The sequence below is a fragment of the Enhydra lutris genome, unplaced genomic scaffold (assembly GCF_002288905.1).
Source record: "Enhydra lutris kenyoni isolate GAN:26980312 unplaced genomic scaffold, ASM228890v2 scaffoldscaffold8, whole genome shotgun sequence".
Classification (NCBI taxonomy): Eukaryota; Metazoa; Chordata; class Mammalia; order Carnivora; family Mustelidae; genus Enhydra; species Enhydra lutris.
Window position 1 is genome coordinate 17,805,126 of NW_019154092.1, and position 15,861 is coordinate 17,820,986.

Here is a 15,861-nt window from a genome sequence, read left to right on the forward strand (position 1 = left end):
TAATTCATGAGTGATTTTCTCAGTGTTCCATCTGGTGAGTCAAAGTTAACATTAAATTGAACTACAACTTGGAGGGAGGTGGGGTAGAAAAATATTTGATCTACACTAAATTTCCAGAAAATAGCCAGAATGTGGTCACTAAAATGGCTCTGCCCTGTTGACTACATGCAGAACCTGGATCATGATGTATGGAAGTAGCTGCTCGGGGGCATCCTTGAACTTGAATAAAGGGAAAATTTAATAGACTCTTTAGAACACAGAGCAGTAACGTACAGAATATCTAATCTGAGGCTGGTGAGAAGATGCCACAACAGAAGATGAGCTTGTTTGACATTCAGCATTTAGAAATGAGGTGACTCATTTACAGCAAAGCAGTGTTGTCAAAATGGAAATTTGACCGGAATAGTCTTATCCAAATAGTTGTCCTTTAATTCAGATACAATCTGCGGCAATCTAAATCATGGGACACTATTTGACTGGTTCAACATTAATGCCAAGATGAAAGAAACTTGGAACAAAATCTCTATGTTTTCAAATACTGAGATACCTGATATCAGGAAGGCATTGTTCTCACTCCTGAGCAACTTGAAAAATAATTGTCACCCTTTTAAGGTCTGTTTTTTCCTACATGACCAGCAAACATCGGTAGTGTCTTTTTCAAATATGAAGGCATTGTATAGTAATTAGAGTTCAGAGAGACTGTGAACTTCCTAACTCATGCAGAAATTCCTTCTTTTATTTTTTGTTTTAAAGATTTTATTTATTTATTTGATAGAGAGAGAGAACGAGGAGGGAAAGGGGCAGAAGGAGAGGGAGAAGCAGACTCCCCGCTGGGCAGGGAGCCCAATGTATGACTCGATCCCGGGACCCAGGAGCATGACCCAAGCTGAAGGCACTCAACCGATGGAGCCACCCAGGTGCCCCAGAAATTCCTTCTTTAAAGAACACCCTTCCCAGACAGTCAGTCATCTTCTACTTGGCTTTGTTTGGGATGGAAGGTCATTGACTCCAGAGGTAACTTTGTCTTCCAGCAATTCTGATTTTTAGAAAATGATTTCTGATAGTGATTCAAAATCTCCCTTACTTCCTACTCTAGTTTCAGTTTTGCCTTCTAGAATGTCTGAGGACCGAATGTGTTATTCTTCTCATTAAGACAGTGTCAGCTTGGAGTGTTTAGCTACAGTGAACAGAATCCCTATCTGCCATCATTAAACAAATAGAAGCTTGTCTTTCTCACAAAGCTAAGTATCTGCAGACTGACCGTCCAGCTGGTAGAACTCTTTAGGTGTATCTCCCTACACTGTCATTCTTAGCATGTTTTCTGCTGTATCCTCAGGTAGGAAGAAAGAACTAGGCAGTGAAAGGCATGCCAGTTAACTCTTTTCTTCTCAAAAGGTAAGAAGAAACATTTTTTTTAAAGATTTTATTTATTTTTTTTGACAAAGATCACAAGTAGGCAGAGAGGCAGGGAGAGAGAGAGGAGGAAGCAGGCTCCCCACTGAGTAGAGAGCCCGATGCGGGGCTCGACCCCAGGGTCCTGGGATCATGACCCGAGCCGAAGGCAGAAGCTTAACCCACTGAGCCACCCAGGCACCCCAGAAGAAACTTTTCTGAAAGCCTGATTTATCAGACTTTTCCTTAGTCAGAATTGGGTTCATGGTCACCCCTGGACTGGCTGTAGGAGGTGAGATTACTATGGCTGGTTGAGATGCACCATGCTTCTCCTTCCAGGACCTGGTGGGGCCTCTTCTTTCTGAGGACAAGGGGTCTCTGCAGCAACCTACACAGATCTGTTTGGTTAGCGGGGACAGGGGCGGGGGGAAGGTGGAGAGGATGGACAGTGGTAGGCAGGGCCACGAGAACAGAGAACAGAACCTGCCACAACCACACTTCAACTATCCAAAGACTGCTCTCATATCTCCCTGTAAATTTCTCTCTGCAAGGTTAAAATGCACTGTTTTTTTCTCTCAATTCTCCTACCTATTTTTGTTGGCCTCCTATGTGTGGCTCTAGTGTGTGCCTGGTGCCCAGCCCAGTCTTTCCAATGTGCCTGGCACCAGTGCGTGGACTACCTCTTGTGGGCAGTCTCTGCGTTTTCCATCCATGTTGTTGGCTTTTGTGGCAATCATTTCGTGGGCTGGCTCTTACAGAGTTTGCTGTCAGTTCTTAGGAATTGACATAGGAACTGCCCATAAGTCAGATCATATTCAGTATCTGTGCAATTGATTAAAAAAAAAAAAAACCAAATGAGGCCTACAATGTGCTGATTTGGGGGGAATGAATGAATTAAAATACAGTAAGAAGTTATTTTAAACAGCTATTCACTACTAAAATATGTTGAGAAGACTATGACATGAATTTTATGAAGCCTTTCTAAAATTTTCTGAAAAATCCATAGGTACCATTGATGTATTTATTACTGCATATGGATTTAAAAGAAAAACTGTCACTTCTTTATGTTTCTTTTTGCTTTTCCTAAAACACTTTTTTTCTGGGACATTATTGTGTGCTATGCCCAAGCCACACCAAATCAATTTGATTTATGCTGTAACAGAGTGGAAAATAGAAAGTAAGGCACAATGACTTTAGTATGTTCAATAATATGTGTATCATGGAGAGCTACTACTTTTGGAAGTATATTATTTCATGAAATTTTAGGAAATATGGAATTCTCATTCTGGGTGCTTTTGGTCTAAAGCATTTTTATCCAATATAGGATTAGTATGTCTTGAAAAGCAGAAGTGTTAACAGTTATACTGTAACGATCACATTTGGTTTTGTGATACCCAGCATATATTCAGTCATCTCTAGGGTTGTCATAAAATATTTATTATCAATGTCAATGATTTCATGTCACTTTAATTATATATAGATGAATAGATGTAGATAAAGCTCCATTAAAATAGATGACGAGTAGAATTTGCGTGTAGAATGGGGAATGTTATGAAAGTCTGTATCCAGAATAGGGTACCAAATATCCAAACCATTATAAATCACAGTTACGTATTGTAATGTGGCTTTATAAATATCGCAGTTACTCACTCCCGTAATAAGTGTGGGTCGTAAGGCCTGTCAGGAATATGTTCTGAACATTAGAATTGCTTCACAATCTATAAAAGATTGTTCTTATTGAATCTCTAAGAAGCTGTAGAGACGGTGACAAGAATATTTATTTCACAAAGCTTCTGAAAGCTTTCTAAGCAACCTGGAAAGAACAAAGTTGGCTTCCAAATCCCACATCCAAAACTGAAAGAATCACGTGTTTGCAGACTTTTAAGAGTATACCGTTGTTAGAGGAATGTGAACACGGTGGTATTCTGTGGGATATGCCAATGTGTTGAGATGAATATATAAAATAAAAGGCTAAAAAAAACCCCAGAATTCAAAACAACATGTACCCAGTACTTACTATTGTGTGAAATAGACGTGTAACATCAGAAATAGTCAGGGAACCTATAGAGATATAACTAACAGCTTAGCGTTGTGTAGGTTCTCTCTGTATTTTTCAAAACTAAGTTACTGGCTCATTCTGGCTATAGCTGGGTGAGGAGAGTGGCAACTTTTGTCCCTGAAAAACAATGATGAGCATGGGCAAGTGAAAAACAACCAAGAATGGATTGAGCACTCCAGAACCCAACTAAAGGTTACAATTATCTGAGAAGCATTTATGCTTGAAACGCTGCTAAACATGGTTCAAGAAATGCGGTCACCCGTGGCAGTCTGGCCCACAGATGCTCCTGTCTCTCCCTCATTCAAGTCTCCACAAGCCCAGTTGACGCTGGGCTTCTGCCAGGGCCAGATTTTGCCAGGTGAGTCCTGCCAGCTTCTCTACCAGTCAAGAGAAGCTCACTTTATTGACTTGGTGGTGTTGGTGTTGGTGGAAATACCATCTCAGAGGCAGGTGAGTGACCATGCCCATGGCTTCAGTCTGAGGTTGCAGTGATGTCTGGGACAAACATATGCCTGCCCAAGGCTGCCTGAACACATGGCAGGACAGGGAAAAGGCTCAAGTCAGCCATAGTCCCGACCAACCCGGAGCCCATGCACAGACACAGAGACCAAAAGGGCCCAGTGGGAAGTAATGACTGGGAAGACTCGAAAATGACTCGATCTTTGATTTTCTGCTCTACCCACACACAAATCCGTTGATATAGCACAGTGGCTCACCGGCGTGAGATGGTTGAGTGTGATCTCTCTTTAGTCACTGGATGACCATTATTTTGTGTGAACACAGGAAGTCACGCTTAAAAGTAATAAAGAAAATCAATGTAGCCAAAAGTTGTTCTTTGAAAAGAGAGAAAAGAAAGAAAAAAAAAAAGGCAAACTTCTAGTTAGACTGACCAGAAAAACAGAAAGAGGACACACATTTCCAAAATCAGGAATGAAAGAGGGGACATTATGTTGACCCTATAGAAATTAGAAGAATTATAAGAGGGGCGCCTGGGCAGCTCAGGCACTTGAACCTCTGCCTCTTGATTCTGGCCCAGGTCACGATCTCAGGGTTGTGAGATTGAGCCCCATGTTGGGCTCTACACTCAGCGGGGGCGTCTGCTGGAGATTCTCTCCCTGTCCCTCTCCCTCTGCCCTTCCTCCGACTCATGCTCTCTCTCTAAAATAAATAAATCTTTAAATATATAAATATATATGAATTATAAGCAAATATTACAAACAAGTTTATGCCAATAAATTAAAAAACTTAAATGAGTGAACTTTGGTACTTTGCGTCTTTCAAGGAATTGATTCCTTTAATCAAACATTTAAGGAAGAAATGATATCACTTATATGCAATGTCTTCCAGCAAAATAGAAGAGGAGGCTCATGTTATGAGGACAGCATTACCCTGATATCAAATCTAGACAAAAATATAGCAAGAATAGAGAACTACAGACCAATATTCCTGATAAACATGGATAAAAGCATCCTCAAAATGTTAGCAAATTGAATCCAGTAATGCAGTAACAGAGAAACACATTATGACCAAATAGGGTTTATCTGAGGAATACAGCCTAGTTCATTCAGTATTTGAAATTTGGTCTGTGTAACCATGATACTAACAGACTAAAGAAGAAATACCACACGATTATCTTAATAGATGCAAAAACGCATTTGGAAAAATTCAACGTCAATTTATATTTTGAAATGTCAGGAAGTAGACGGAAATTTCCTTAAGTTGATAAATAGCATCAACAAAAAAGCCACAACTAACATACTTAATGGTGAAAGACTGAATGCTTTTCCCCTAAGATCAGGGATAAGGCATCATACATAAGACACCAAGGGCAAGGAAAAGAAATAAAAAGCATTCTTATTGGAAAGGAAAAAACAAAACTGTTTCTTTTTTTTTTTTAGATTTTTATTTATTTATTTGAAAGAATATGATAGAGAGAGAGAGAGAGAGCATGAGAAGAGGGAGGGCCAGAAAGAGAAGCAGACTCCCTGCCAAGCAGGGAGCCCAGTGTGGGACTCGATCCTAGAACTCCAGGATCATGACCTGAGCCTATAGCAGTTGCTTAAGCATCTGAACCACCCAGGCGCCCCAATAAAACTGTTTCTATTTACAGATGGCATAATTATCTGCATAGAAAGTCATAAGGAATCTTCTAGAAAGCTCCTGGAATTAATTATCAAGTTTAGCAATGTTCACAAATACATGGTTAACATACAAAAACTATCATATACTAATGTACTAGCAATGGACATTTACAAATAAAAATTACAACAATAAGACCAGTTTAATAGCTTTTAAAAACAAAATACTTAGTTATGAATCTAGCAAAATATGTGCAGGTTTGGCATGCTGAAAATGACAAAATATTGATAGATTTAATGCAATCCCATGAGTAAATGTAAGACAAAACCATAAAACTTTCAGTAGAAAATCTCTGTGACCTCAAGTTAGGCAAAATAGTAAGACCACGATTGATAAAGGAAAAATTGATAAAATGGACTTCATTAAAATTAAAATATTTTGCTCTGAGCAAGCCACTGCTAAGAGAATAAAATGACCAGCTACTGACTGGATGAAAATATTTAAAAATCATGTATCTGATAAAGGACTTATATCTGTAATATATAAAGAGCTCTCAAAATGCAATAATAAGGAAACAAACTCTCAATTATATCAATTGGCAAAAAAATGTAAACACTTCACCAAACCAGGTTAGAATAGTAATTAAGTACGTAGAAGGAAGTTCCTTATCATTAATCATAGGGAAATGCAAATTAAACCACAGTGAGATACTACTACCTACTTATTAGAATGGTTGCAATACTATCAATCAAACAAATAAACCTGAGAAGACCAAGTGCCGGTGAGCATTCAGAGCAAGTGGAACTTTCATATATTGCTGGTAGGAATGTAAACTAGTATGGCCATTCTGGAAAACCTGTTTGGCAATTTCTGTAAAGTTAGATATGCATTTACCAGATGACCCAGCAATTATACTCTTAGATATTTAACCTATAATTATAGTTACACAAAATACTAAATAAATATAGTTACACGAAAACCTATACGTAAATATTTATAGCAGCACTATAACCTCATAGCAAGGAAAAACTGGAAATAAGTCAATGTCCTTTTTGTTTGTCACCACATTTTTGGGTGTCACAGGTCCTAGCAACTAAGTGTATAGAGACCAAGTATGCTGCTAAAATATCTTAAGTGTTCAGCATGGCCCTCCCCCTCAACAGTCAGATATCCAGCCCCAAATTTCAATAGTGCCTTTGCTGAGAAACCCTGCTTTAAGATATCTGAGAGTACTTGGACCATATTCGGCGGTGCCTGATGATTCCCTCTGATTCCTTTTTATTGTCCAGTCTTCCTTGGTCTCCCTCATCCTGAATTCCTATTTATTTCTACTGTAGAACTCTTCAGCTATTCCCTTTTTTTCTTCTCCTCCCCAGTGGATTATGTTTTCAGGCTCATACTGCCATCTCAAGAGGTTTAATAAATGATCTTCCTAAGCAAATATAGTACACTCTGTAAGAGGAATTTTATTGCCATTTCTTAAGATAACAATCATTTTCAGCTTGTTATACTCCCACACCCACTGAGTTATACTTAGGATACCACGGTGGATGTGTTTTTGTCACATGTTTGTTTCACTTAATAAGAGTATCATGAATATTTTCCCATTGCTTACCTAATAGGATACTGCTGGCCAAATGTTCCTGGTTCTCCCTTCTTTAAGGACATAACAGGATCACGCCTCCCAACACCCTTGCAATGGGCAGGGACATGTGCCTAGTTTTATTAAATGATTTGAGAATGGAATTGACACCTAATTTCCAGGCCAGAGTATTTAATTGCTTATTTGATAACTTTCAGAGCTCTTTATTTCTCTGCGGTAACTCGACTAGCAATGTTGGAGATCAGAGCTTTTGCATCAGCCCTCGTTGATATGATGTACGTGTGGCATGAGAAAGAAATAAACTTCTATTATTTTAAGTCATTGGAACTTGGGGTGTTTATTTCTGCTGGATGACCTAGCCTATCCTGATTGACACATCTGATACCCACCCACTCATCACTTCTGTTTGGAGGTTTACTTCTCACTATCAGATAAAGGCAACTATATCCAAGATCAAGGGGATTTGTCTTCTTTGGTCTACCCTACTAATTGCCATCCTATCTTCCTTCCAGTGGTTAGTTTAGGGGAAGGCATATAACTTTCTTCTGAGGCAACATGGGAGGTCAGCTGAGGACTCCTGAGAAAAGTTTCCCTGATCCTAGATGAGAGACCTGAAAAGACAGTCCTTGGGCTTCTGGACATTGTTGTATTTGGATGTGGCTCCTGGAACCTTGTTGCCATTTTGAAAGAGTGAAAGAGAACCCCGTAAAGCAAATCTGACCCACTAAGGATGGCAGAGCAGAGTGACGGAAAGAACCTGGGTCTTGGTGACGTTATTGAGCCAGAAATTTGTCCTACCTCTGGACTTCCGGATGTGTGTCATAATAAAAGTCCTTATTTTCAAGTCCATTTCAGTGTTTTATGTTACTGAAAACATCCAAAGTGATCTATCGTTATGTTGACTTCCATGATGTTGATTTAATTGTCTGTAAAACATGTCTAGACTATAATATATTTAATTAACTTCCTATGACCAAACATTTAGGTAGTTTTCCATTTTCAGACACTAATAAAAAGAGGGTCCCTCACTGCAAATAATGCCAAATAAAAGTTACAAGCATTTTTCTGCTTCCTAAGAGTGGGAGACCTGCATCCCTTTGAACCAGATCTTTACTCATTCACCCACTCGTTTCTATTTTTTGTGGGAGTCTCAAGATAGAACAGTAATTTAGAACTGACAAGATCCTGGTCCTCATGTAGCTAATAAAAACTTACGTTCCTTTGATTTGGTAAAACCAACCAATGGTGCTTTAGTTACATAAATGTGAAACTAATTCCCATCCACTGGTTCTTGGAGAAAGATGACAGCCAATGTACTAGACTGAGAGATGAAGTGTTTCAATTAGAAATATAAAGTAAACATATATTTTAATATAAAGAGTTATGGCTCCAGTCTTTGTAACTTCTTAGGCAAATACACAATTTTCCATGTATGAATTTAAATTACCTATTCCTTCAAATTATTCTGTTGTTTTAAAAACCAATTAACTGAGGTATAATTGACATACAGACACACAACTTGATGTGTTTGGAGATAGGCATACACCAATGAAAGCATCATCATGATTAATGCCATAAACTTATGCACCACCTCCAAAAGTTTCTTTCCATCCCAGAAAACAGAACACAAAGAGTTATCAATGAATTATTACCTTACACCTGCTAAGATGGCTATATGTGTATATATGTATATATATATATGATATAAGAGAAAAGGGAACCCTTTTACACTGTTGATGGGAAGGCAAAATAGTACAGCCACTATGGAAAACAATACGGAGGTTCCTCAAAAAATTAAAAATAGAATTACTATTTGATTAAGCAATCCCATTTCTGGGTATATTTCCAAAGGAATTAAAATCCAGATCGTTTTTTTTTTTTTTTTTAAGATTTTATTTATTTATTTGACAGACAGAGATCACAAGTAGGCAGAGCAGCAGGCAGAGAGAGAGGGGGAAGCAGGCTCCCTGCTGAGCAGAGAGCCAGATGTGGGGCTCGATCCCAGGACCCTGGGATCATGACCTGAGCCGAAGGCAGAGGCTTAACCAACTGAGCCACCCAGGTGCCCCTAAAATCCAGATCTTGAAGAGATATCTGCAGTCTCATGTTCATTGCAACATTATTTACCATAGCCAAGATATGGAAACAACCTAAATGCCTATCAACAGATGAACAGATGAAGAGAATGTGAGATGAAGAAGGAAATCATGCCATTTGCAAGAACATGGATGGACCTGGAGGAACTTATGCTAAATGAAATAAGTCAGAGAAAGACAAATATTGTGTGATTTCACTTATATGTGAATATAAAATAGACAAACTCATGGAAGCTGATAGTCAAATGGTGGCAGGGGGAATGGGGAAACAGGGAGATAGTGGTCAAAGGGTCCAAAGTTTCAGTCATGCAGGAGGAATAAGTTTTGGAGAACTACTATTGTTCAGTGTAAGGCCTGCTCTTAATTTGTATTGTATGCTGAAATATTTGATAACAGGGTAGGTGTTATGGTAAGTTCTCTTACCACAAAAGGAAAAAGCAAAATAATAATAATAATAATAATAATAAATTATTATTTCTTTGAAGATTATGTATTCTTATCGCCTATCGTGTAGGAAAAGTTGAGGACTGGACTGGTAGGAACAGTACATCTTGCCTGAGTATATGGGTCTAGAGGGAGAATACTATAAAAATAATTTTATTATTTTTTAAATTTAATTTTTAATAATAGTTAATATTTTTAAATAAAATTTATTTTAATTTTTTAAAAAAGAAATTTAATTTTTAATAAAATTTAATTTTATTATTATAATAATGATTCCTGAGAGGATTAAGATTTTAAAAAAATAGGGGGGTTGGGGGGGTGGGATTATGGACATTGGGGAGGGTATGTGCTATGATGAGTGCTGTGAAGTGTGTAAACCTGGCGATTCACAGACCTGTACCCCTGGGGATAAAAATATATTATCTGTTTATAAAAAAAAAAAAAAAAAAATTTAAAAAAATAGCTGTCTCCACAAACTTTTTTTTTTTCTCATTCTACGAAGATTTATCATTTTCAAATCCCAGTGAAAGGGGCTGGAATAATTTACCAATTTTGTTTCCCATTATGTATCTTAGAGATACCTTGGGAAAAACTGTCCGACACAACCTAATAACATTTGCGGAATGTAACATTGTGGTGATCACACCGAGGTTGATGGTTACAGGCATATTAAACTCTTCGAGTATTACATGGTTACACCCTGTTTATACAGGACATTGGTCCAATAACAGAAATAACTAACAGCAGCTGGAAATTTATCTCATTCAATGTTCAGAGATAAAAGGGTTAATCATTCATTCTATTATTTTCTGCAGATATGTCCTTTTTTCATACTGAAATCAGATGGCAATTAAATGCGGCTGTTTTTCCAAGCTATTACACGAAGAGGATGCTGACGACCATCTCCCTACAGCATTCCGCATCATAAGGACCCTTCAGTTAACCAGTTCTGGCCACTTCCAAAATATACCCAAGAACCCAGTTTTATTTCTGTCCAGGAAGCTGGCTGCCAAGGATCAGATACAAGCACAGGGACATTTAAGCAGCAATATTATGGTCAACAGACTCTGAAAATGGGAAATGGCAGACGTAGCAAGGCCAGCGGAGCCCCACCGCGAGCCCCAGCCCCCGCCTCAGCCCCGCCCCCTTTCCGGCCCCGAGTGGGAGAACCGTCCACACAAACTTAATGGTGCATTAGCAACACCTGTGACGTCACCTGGAACGTGGATATCGGGAGATGGTTTGACGTTCTGCTTCCCCTTTGCTGCATGCTCTTGGACAAGCCAACCTGAGTCCTCATCAACCGAATGTAGACAAAATGAAAGCATTCACGTTATTGGATTATTTTGAAAAAATAGCATAATGTATGTGAAAAAGCATTACTAACTTAGCAGACATACTGTTTTTAGTTACTGCTTGTTTTGGGGGGTTAGTTAAATGAAAAATACTTTGAAGGTTGAGTTCCCAGACATGTGTCATAAAAAAAGACGTTTCTATTTTTTATTATTCAATAATACATAATCATCATTGAAAAATAAAATACATGCTTACACACCCTCACCCCTCCAATGTCAGTGTCTGCTGGTGTTTCACTGATGCCCTCTTGACCCTTGGCTTCCAGGCAATGGAAGGAAGTGACTCTGTACATCCCTTCCCATATGGAACATCACCTATCAGCACTATCCTTAAACCCTCTGTCCTTGTTATCCTTCTTAGGAAATCCTCCGCTCAGGTTGTGTTTTATTCTAGAAGTTGGAGCGTTTCTTTTGCAAATATTTAAATTATTAGTCCATCTGGAGTTAATTTGACATAGGGTGGGAGAGATGTGTCATATTTTTGCAAATACTAATCCATTTACAAAATAGTTATCTTTGCAAATGGCATTCAACACCATTTATTGAATGACCCTGCCTTTCATCACTGATTTGAGTTGTAAATTTTTCCATATACTAAGGTACTAAATATATTTGAGAAGGTTTTTGGATGAGACATTCCACTGAATTATCTGTTCTTTGCCCAGTCACTCCCACACATTTTGATTAACTTTGTAGAAACTTTTCTTGTCTAATGAGTGAGGTCCTCAAACTTTCTTTTCCATCATCGGTTGGCTTTCTAGCATGCTTCCTCTTTCTGAAGATCTTTAGAATCTTTTTATATTCACCTTCTAGACACCCATGAAAATACAGAAAAATCTCCAAACTTTCAACAGCATAAACATTTAAGGTGACAGACAATATGATACCAGAAGCAGGATGTAGGATTAACCTCCCATCCACTTGAAAGTTCCCCTAGCCTTGTGGCTCTGAATGTACATACCTTTATGACTGCAAGTAATTTGCATTTATTTTTTTAAATGTTGGCTTCCCCGTCAGAGTCTGAGCTCATCTGGGGCAGGAGGTACTTCTTAAATATCTTCTATACCATTGCAAAGGGATCGGGATACAGTAAATGCTCAAAAAACATTTAGAGAATTGATTCATGGTACACAAAACTCTTCTGCTTGGCAATTCCCTAGCTGTGCTTTTCCTCTCTCTTTGCTGGAGGGCAAGGTCCTGGGGTGCCCAAGGCTCGCTCAGCTCAAAGATGCCTTTCCTCCCCCACCTGGCTCATAGTCAGCACTCCGCAAATGCCGACTTCTTCCATTTCTGTGCCCTCTCTTCACTTCCCTCTCCTGTGGTGGTTATTGGAGTCTGCTAACATTTCCCTAAGAAAACCAGGCGACTGCCGGGTGGATGTGACCAGTACAAATGAAAACGCGCTTCCACATTACTAGAGCTGCTGGGCCTGGATAGAGACAGGCTCCCTGAAATGATCTTATCTAGGCCAGCTTACCCCCACCTTATTTTTGTTAAAGAGTACAGAAACGGGACCTTCAGTAGGACTTCGAAGTCTGAAGTTTCTGGAGGTGCTCAGGAAGTAGGGGCAAGTTGATGGCCCTGGATGAGGAGGCCAGGGAGGGCACAGTATTCTTTTTTTTTAAATTTTTTCAGTGTTCCAGCATTCATTGTTTATGCACCACACCCAGTGCTCCATGCAATCCGTGCCCTCCATAATACCCACCACCCGGCTTACCCCAACTTCCACCCCTGCTGCCAAAACCCTCAGTTTGTTTCTCAGAGTCCACAGTCTCTCACGCTCCCTCTCCCCCTCCGATTTCCCCCAATTCGCTTCTCCTCTCTTTCCAGTATTGTTTTGGAGTGGGTCTCCCTGGGGTTCACTGTAAAACGTCAGGGGCAGCTTTCCTCTGATAGCTTCCGGGAGCCTACACATGTCAAAGGAAGAACCAAAGGTTTTCTCTTGCACCACAGGCTGAACTGGTCCAACGGGTCACAGAAGGCCCACTGCGCATGGACAGCTGCGGGAGATGCTGCTGGGAAACAGCGGACACCCGGTGTAGAGGTAGACTTCTCATTTGTGGTTACGGAAACTCTGGGTAATGTCACACGTAAAGGAGGAAAGAAACTAAAATCGTGTGACTGAGCTCTCTCTCTATTGTCTTCTCACATTTTCATAGCAATTGGTGGGGGGTGGCTTAAGGTGGAACTTAAGAGAATTTCTAAAACCCACGGGAAGTCGACTCTGAGGCTGGAGAACGTTTGGAGGCTTCTCCTGCTTCTGCCAAGGACCCTTTTGCCTAGACACAGCCAGAAGCCCTCCAGGGGATCTCTAGTACAGAACTCGCATGTCCTGGGCTCACACAACTATTCCCACCCTTCTTTATGGGGCTCATTCCCTGAATGTGTCCAAACCTTCCCAGTCCCCTGTAGCACAAGGCCAGGCTCTGACCTGGCTGGATCGCTGTCGACCAGCAGCCTGGGCCCAATCCAGCTTCCTGCTCTGCTAGTTTTCCTGGTGTTTGTTTGCAGAGGAAACCTTGATCGCTCAGCTTGTGGGAGAGATTATTCTCTGAGGCTCTTAGGGACTGTTTCTTCTCTTGAAGAACAGACACAGTACAATGCTTTCTTCTCTAGCATATGAAGCAAGGCTTTAGGGACTCCTCTTGGATTGGGGCATGTACAGAGAGCTCAAGGGTCTGGGGTCAGCAACCTTAGCGGTGGCCATGCTCCTCTCTCTTTAGGAGCTGACCTTGGACCTCAGGTCTTAGGAGAGTGCACTTTATAGTCTGGAGAATGGCCTGGCCTCAGCGTGGACAGTCAGCTTTGACCAAGCCTGCAGCTTTGCAATGGAGGGGGAAGAGATGAGGGGCGCCTGTGCTGGTTCTGCAAATTAATTCTGGCAACTGATGGGGTGACAGGTTGTAGCTAGATCCCCCTCTCTCCTGTACAAGAACAGATAACATTTGAACATCATATGAACACCTGTGTCTGGCTCTTGGTGCCCTGGAGGTGAGTTAGGAACAAATGTCCAAGTGTTTTGCCTGCTCCGGTCCAATTGTGCTCCCAATTTCACAGAGGAAAATGACGGGCATTCCCCCAGTGCCCACGCATGCCTGGCCTCAGATATTACTTTGGTTCAGTCTTACAAACCATAGTGCATTGTAACATAGACAGTACGTGCGCTCATTTTCCTTTTCCTTTCCTTTTTGTTATTTTTACCACTGAAGAAACCGAGGTCCAGAGAGGTGTAGTGACTTGTCCATGGTCACAAAGCAGAACTTGTATCATGTCCTGTGCTTAGAAGGAGGTCTGTAAGTGTTTGCAGGTGGTGAGATTTAATTTAAAGCCAAGCAAAAGACAGGTGCCTTTGTGGTTTCTTTCATTCATTATTTATTTGTTTACTACTTCTCAGGACCAAAGCATCAAGTTTTAGCATCCAGCTAATTCATCATTCCTTGTAAGAGCTGTGTCTGTTTCAGCTTAGAATTTTTCTCTTTTGCTCCCATCCCCATTGCTTTCTCCCCTAGAGGCACCACACGCCTCTGTTGGGTGCATGTCCTAGGGTGTGTGCTTGAAAATACACGTGTAGGATCGTTTTACATAAAAATGTGTGTTAGACTGTAGGCATAACATTGTGCTATACGTCTTATTTTATTTCCTCTTTTTGTTGTTTAAAGATTTAAATTTCTAGGGCACCTGAATGGCTCAGATGGTTAAGCGTCTGCTCTCGGGTCAGGTCATAATCCTGGGGTCCTGGGATCCAGTCCTGCATCGGGCTCCCTGCTCAGCGGGGAGCCTGCTTCTCCTTCTGCCTCTGCCTCTCTCTCTCTCCGACTTTCATGAATAAATAAATAAATAAATAAAATCTTTAAAGATTTAAATTTCTCCGTGTGTGGCTTTTCTGTCCATCTAGTTCATTGCTTCCCAGAGCTATGTTGCATTCTTTGGCGTACAACCGCATTCCCCCAGTGATGGCTACTCGGGCCATGTCCACCTCTAGCTCTCTGCTACACAAATAATGGTGTTGAGCATCCTTGAACATGTGAGAGCTTCTCAGGGGGAAATATCAAGTCTCTGTACTTTCTGTTGCGGGTTGAAGCATGAAAGGAGAGCTGGACAGCTGGAGATGGTGTCATATTTATTTTAAATGCAACCAATAGGAACCTGGAGGGCATCCCCCATTAAAGGGACTACTCTACAAAGAGAACCATTAAAATGAATGTAAATCACAGTAGCCTCGGGGACTGTTTAATAACAATCTGACTTTTTATTGGGTGAGCAGGAGATGTGCCAGCTTTCTCCTTACAGAGTCTTCTGGATCTTTTGTAGAGAGAGATTCTATCTGAAATGCTATGGAGATTACCAAGGGCAGAGGGCTGCTCAGGGAGTAATGGCCATAAATCTAATTAGTAACTCACTTTCTCTTTTGCCACAGGCTCCATTTCGCCCAAACACATGGAAGATAATTCCATGCTCTGGAACCTGTTAAATCCCGGGGGCGCCATGATTTCATGCCACCAAGACACAAGGGTTTCTTGCTTGGACTGGAATGACACACACTAAACCACAATTGTTCTAGAGTAGAATGGTGTGGGTGCCTTGCCACACTTTATTCTGTGTACTTGTGTATCATTTCCAATAAAAACATGTTCCTGTCTCGTTTGTGAAATAAGGAAATGGAAGAAAAATTTGAGGGATTTCTGAGAAATTTAACAAGATCTTTAGTTAGGTCTTTAACAAGATCTCTAGATCACAGGAACCCCACTTATTTCCGGATGAGTGTACTAAGGCAGCAGGGGCACCAAGAAGGTTAGGGATCCTGTTCGAATGAGGAAACGAGGACAGCTGGCA

At 40.5% G+C, this 15,861-nt stretch overlaps 1 pseudogene; it reads right to left on the reverse strand.

Moving 5' to 3' along the window:
• Positions 1-10,549: 10,549 nt before the first annotated feature.
• Positions 10,550-15,515, reverse strand: LOC111142697 (annotated as a pseudogene).
• Positions 15,516-15,861: the final 346 nt, after the last annotated feature.